Source organism: Vulpes vulpes, chromosome 14, assembly GCF_048418805.1.
Source record: "Vulpes vulpes isolate BD-2025 chromosome 14, VulVul3, whole genome shotgun sequence".
In the NCBI taxonomy this organism is placed as follows: Eukaryota; Metazoa; Chordata; class Mammalia; order Carnivora; family Canidae; genus Vulpes; species Vulpes vulpes.
This window is the reverse complement of record NC_132793.1, coordinates 357235-363092: the sequence shown is the minus strand read 5'-3', so window position 1 is coordinate 363092 and position 5858 is coordinate 357235.

Here is a 5858-nt window from a genome sequence, read left to right as displayed (position 1 = left end):
CAAGCCCCTCGCCTGGTGTGCACCTGAGCAACCAAGGTGCCTAGCCCGTGGAGACGGCTGGGGCCCGGCTCCCAGCCCAGCGCGGAGGGGCTCGAGCCCTTGGGCAGGGCTGGCCCAGGGCCTGGGTGGGCTACTGCCCACTTCCTGGGGCCGTGCCTCAGCACTTCAAAGGCCACTGGCGGCCCTGTGGTCACTCCCTGGCTCCCACGCAGCCGGAGGGGCGGGCCGGCACACGAACCCTGGCAGCTGGGTCCTGCCCCCGGCAGCTTCAAAGCAGCTGGGGTGGGCAGCCCTGCGGTTAGTGCTGATCCCCAGGGGAGGGTGGGGGCCAGGAAAGGGGATAACGGGGCTTTCTCTGCTTCTTGGTCCTCCCCACCCCCCTGCCTTCCTGGGTGGGCCTGTCCTGGAGCAGGGGCTGCCTGGGGGCGCTGATGCCTTCGTGTCTGTGCACCGTGGGTGGGGTTCGGGGGTCACTCTGGAGTGCGGCCCCCATTAGAGAAACCACAGCAGCCAAGGTGGGAGGCACCTGGTCGGGTGAGCAGGGGCCAGCAGCCCCTTCACGTCCTCCCTTGTCTCCCCACTTCTCTGCTGAAGCCCGGGGGACAGCCTGGAGGGAGGGGACAGAGGGAAGACAGGACTGCCTGTCTGGGCCGGCCCACCGCAGAGGTGGGCTTGACTCCTCGCCAGCTCCCCAGGGAGCAGCGGGGTAAGAGGGGTGGGCGAGTGAGGGCCTCGGAGCAGCCTCCCGGAGTTCAGCAGATGCAGAGAACAGAGAGTGCCTTGAGCAAGGGGGGTGGGAGGGAGGAAACTTTCAGGGTCCCCTGGGGTCAGCTCCGGGACAGTTGCCGTTTTTAATCTGCGCTAGAGACTTAGCAGGAGCCCAGAGGGCTGTAACCTAGATCGGCTCGGAGCTCGGAGGTGTGCAGCGTGGCCGAGAACAGCCCTCCCCCAGCCCCGCACCGCAGGCCGCGGGAATACTGGCCATCCGGGTCCCGTCCTGCGGGCTTCCCCCCGCCAAGTGCCCAGCAGCCTTGCGGGGTCCTGCTCCCCCCTGGGCGGGCTTCCCCTCACCATCCTCCCAGGTTCATTCCTCCTCCAGGGGGTGCCCAAGTCCCAGGGGGTCTGGGGCGGGGGCGGGCGGGGTTCTCCTCCATCTGGGGTCCTGAGAATGTGCCGCCCCTGACCTGGGGCCCTCCAGGAGCCAGCTGCAGCCCCCTGCCTGCGCTCCAGGAAGTCTGACCGACCAAGGGGCTTCTGGCGCCACCAGCCCTGGGCTCCCCGCCCCGCCCCGACCTCTGGCGACCTCCCCAGGCCGTGCCCCCTGCCCACACCCACCGTGCCCTCGGCCTCCCGTGGGGGGCACTGCGGGCGGCCTGACGCCAGGGACAGTCCCTCGGTGCGGAGCCTGGAGCCGGGGGCGGGGGGTGGGGGCGCCAGAGCTTGGGCAGGGACCCGGCCGCCCAGGCCCTCGGGGGCGCTGCTGAAGAATCCACGTTGCCATGACCCGGAAGGGCCGGGAAGGGCACCCGCGGCACCCTTGGGAGTCAGAGCCGCCCCCACGCTCGGCCCAGGAGGGGTGGTCCAGGAGGGGTGCCCCAGGCGGCTGGCTGCGAGCTGGTCGGTGGCACCCCGGACCCTCCGGCGAGGCCCCTTCCCGCCCACTGCCGGTTTTCAGGGTCTCACGACGGCCAGGCGACATGCGGCAGCTGCCGAAGGCCTGGGCCTCTCCCGTCGCGCGGGGTCCCCGTCTTCCCGTCCCATCAAGCCCGGCCGCTCCACTCTCTCCCCCGGAGCCAGGCCTAGCCACGTAGCTCCAGGCCGCAGTTCCTGTCCGGGGCACGGAGGCCATGGCACCGGGTCCCCCAGGTGAGGGGTCACCGGGGGCAGCGAGACGCAGAACACCAAGGGGACCATGGCGCTGCCGGGATGGCTTCCGGGGCGCCCTGGGCGCGGGGCCAGCTCAGCTCCCACCCTTCCCTGCGGGAAACCCCAGCAAGACTCACAGGCCCACACTGGCTTTTGGAAAAGTGATCTGGCCAGACCCCCGCCTGGGCACGCTGACGCCCCTTCACCCAGGCGGGCCTCGTAGGGACCTCCGGGCAGGGAGCACCCGGTGCTCAGGGCGGCCACCGCGGCCCAGGGGAAAGGCCTGGAAACGCAGAGCCGCCGAGAGGGGAGGTGTACGGGGCCGATCGCCCTCACCAGTGCCGGTGGCAGCGCCCTTGAGCAAACAAGCGGCAGGGTCCCGCGATCGGCACATCGGCTCTCCTAAAAGCCCTCGTCCCACTGCACGTCGTGCACGTTCGTAGGCGAAGAGGGAAGGTGTGCAAGGTCGCGGCCGGTTCGGACCGTCGCCGCCAGGGAGCTCGGAGGGGGCCGGGTAACCCTTCCGGCCCGTCTCAGGGGTGGCCGAGCCCTGCCTACGTCGTCGTGAACTCCGGGACGTGAGCGGTCTCCTCACACCGGCCCCTGCACACAGTGTCACTGTGGTGGCGGAGGGGACCCTGACCGGGCCGCCCCTGCGAGTTAGTGTTAAACTTGGTCATCGGGGCCGTTCCCGGGCACAGGGCCGCGCCTGCCTGCACGACGCCTGGTTTGCAGAAACGGCACAGACTGGGCAATACCCGGGGGGGAGGGGGGGAACGTGCTCCAGGGAACTTGGCCCCCTGGGACCAGCCTGCTGGGCTCCTGACCCCAACCCAAACTTTACCCTGATGGTGGGGGTGCGGTGGGAGGAGACTGGCCCTGCTGGGAGGCAGGAAGGAGAGGGCGTGGGTGTGCACTGCTCCCCACCAACCCCACCATCCTTGAGGGCTCTGGGTAATTCTCTGTGATTCCAGATGTTCAGCAGCTGTCTTGGCCATTTCCGCCCCTTCTTTGACCCTGCATCCGCCAGGAAGCGTCCCCTCCTGTCCTCAGGCTCTGAGCCACCCCCCACCTTCCCTGCACCCCATTTCCTGAGCAGAGGCGTTTGTGCAGACTCAGCTCCCTATCCCGCCAGGGTGGCTTCAGTTTTCCCAAGGCCCGGGCTCTGCTCCCAGAGCCCCGGGCTGCTGTGGTCAGCTCACGGCTGCCGCCTGGCTGGACACCCTCTGCCAGGGGCTCCGATCCCAGCCCCCACCCCTCCAGCCTCTGGGACTGGCGTTTTCTCTCTCCCTCCACTCTTGCTCCAAGGTTGGCTGGGTCTGCTCCTGCGGCATAAATCAGGGCCTCCAGGGAGGCCGAGCAGAACCGGCCAGGAGGGAGCACTGCCTCAGTGGGGGAGGGTGGAAGCCCCCGAGCGGAGCTGTGAGGGCCAGAGGTCACAGAGCCCAGCAGGCTCTGCGGGGGTGGGGTATATGCTCAGATGTCTGCCCGGCAGACCTGGGGCGCGAGGGGGGGTTGCCTCCTCCAACTGAGACCTGATAATTGAGATTACGGCCCCACCTTCCCTGGGCAGATGGGAGGGGGAGCACAAGAGGTCATTGCTGCTGCAGCTGGTCCAGTCTGGGGGCTCTGCTCTTCTGGAGAGGGGACGGCAGGAGGAGGTCTCCCTTCCTGTCACATGCTTTCCTGTCTCAACAGGGCTGGTGGTTGGGGGCACTTGGGCTCCCATGGGCTGGGGGGCAGGGCTGGTGGGGTCAGGGGCCAGGCCAGACACTGGCTACGGGCACTTCCAGCCTGCTGATCTCTGCTCCTCGGAAGCTGGCCTCTGCACCCCCTCCACCAAAGCCACCTCTTCCTCCAGGCCTCCTGCTCTTCTAGGGCGAGCCAAGGGCAAATGGACCTGAGTGACGGAAAGTCTATTTCCAAAGACAAGTCTCAGAGCTCAGCAAGCCGAGAGACTGTCCCCAGGAGGACGGGCTCCTTCAAGCCCCACAAGACGTGGCGTTCTAACATACTTTGAGGACAGTCTTCCAGGAGACCCCTGTGTTGGTTTGGATTCAGGCTGAGGACCCAACGAGGCCTTCTACTCTGCTGTTGGAGGTCACGTCTCCGGTCTCACAAAGTGAGCCGGGAGCCTCTGGGTCTGGCACCCCCACCCCCAGCTTCTGAGTTTATGCAAGGGGCTCCCAGGAGAGTAAGTGTCCCCACTGTCGCCCACGTTTTCCACTCCCACTACTAACCCAGGACCAGGGGGCACATTTCGGGAGGACCAGGACCACCAATCCCCGTGGGCAGCAGTTATGCCCACCCCTTGACCTCAGGCAAGGCACCCTATGGGCTCTCCTGGGGTAGTCTCCCCACGGCCCCTGCTGCCACTCAGACCCAAGGAAAAGGTGAGGTGGTTGCAGGGAAGAGGGAGCAAGAGGGGACCCTTGTCCAGGTGCACCAGTGGACCCTGAGTCACCCCACTGGTCCTCAGGACCTGACCACGGAGCACAGCAGCCCAACCTGGGATATGAGCTGGATAGTCAGGAAAATCTGGATCTCAGTTGGCTGGGGGAGGGATGCGGGGCGGGGGGGAGGTGCCAGGTTGAGCAACAAATAATAAACAAACCTAAAAACAGGATATCCAGTTAGAGCTGAATTTCTGACAAATAATTTTTATAAAAGTACGACCCATGCAAGTAGGACACACTTCTACTCAAAAGCATTTACTGTCCATCTGAAATTCAAAGTTACGTGGGCATTCTGTGTTTTAGCTGGAGACCCCAGTGGAGGGACATCCAGCCTCCCAATTCACTCTGTCAACCCCGTGTAGGTGCGTCCCCTGCTTGCCAGCCCCAAGGACCCCAGCGGCCTGCAGCTCTGCTGCACAAGCCTGGTGGGAACTGGGCTGCAGGAGACGCACCTACACGGAGCAGGGGCGCAGAGCGGGCTTGCGGGGGCCTGGAACCCCCTGCCCAGAACACTCTGGGTCTGTGAGGCGGGTCCGGCTGCCTGACTCCAAGGCTCTGCCTCGGTTTGCCCAATTCCCTGTTTCTGGTCCAGGCGACTACAGAACGAGCCCTCAGAGCCTGGCTTGGCCCCTGCCCCCTCTGCCCTCGGGTGGGCCGGCCCTCTCGAGCGCAGGAGAAAAAGAGGAACCCACCGAAGCCCTCCAGAAAAGAGGAAGGTACAGCTTGCGGGCTGGTTTGAGTGAGGAGTGGGGAGGAGGGCTTGGCCAGGGGCTGAAAATGAGGAACACCCGCCAGGCAGGACCTACCTGGAGGTCACTGCCTCTGCTGGCACCCGTGGAAAGAGGATGCAGAACAGGTGGGGGGTTTCCAGCCCAAGCTCACCCCCTTTCCTGGAAAGGAAGGTGTGGGGTGGGGGTGGGGGGACAGGACCTCGGACACGCACTGCCTCACTGCTCTGCGGCACCCCCGTGGCCAGACTCAGTTTCTCCCCCAGGGTGATGAGGTGCAGGGGACTCCTGGGCCGAGAACTGCCACCAGCGGCCTTCCTGGGGCCTCCAGTGCCTGAGGCCGCGGCCTGAGCACCAGTTTCCCCGGTGGGAGCACCTGGGCAGGCGGGGAGCCACGGTGGCCCACAGCGGGCCTCGGGCGGGCCAGGGAGGCCGAGGCTGTCGGTTTCCGCGCCGCTGTCCGCCCTCCGTGGGGGGGGGGGGGGCGTGGGGCTGCTCCAGGTGTGACGGGCGCCCCACGGGAGCCGCAGGCACGGGAGGGTGGGCGAGGGTGGGCGGCTGCGCGGGGGCGGGGCCGAGGCCTTTGTCGCCGTCACAGGGGCCGCCTCGCTCCCAGCAGCGGTGACTCACACGGGGGCACGTGCGCCGCCGCGGACCCCCGCCCGGGTCACAGAGGCCGCAGGGCCGGGGCCTGAAGAGGCGCGTCCCGAGCCGGCCCAGCGCGGCGCCCGCCCCCGTCGGCCGCAGCCCGCGCCCCGCTGACCCCGCCCCGCCCCGCCCCGCCCCGCCGCGCGGCTCCCGGCCTCGC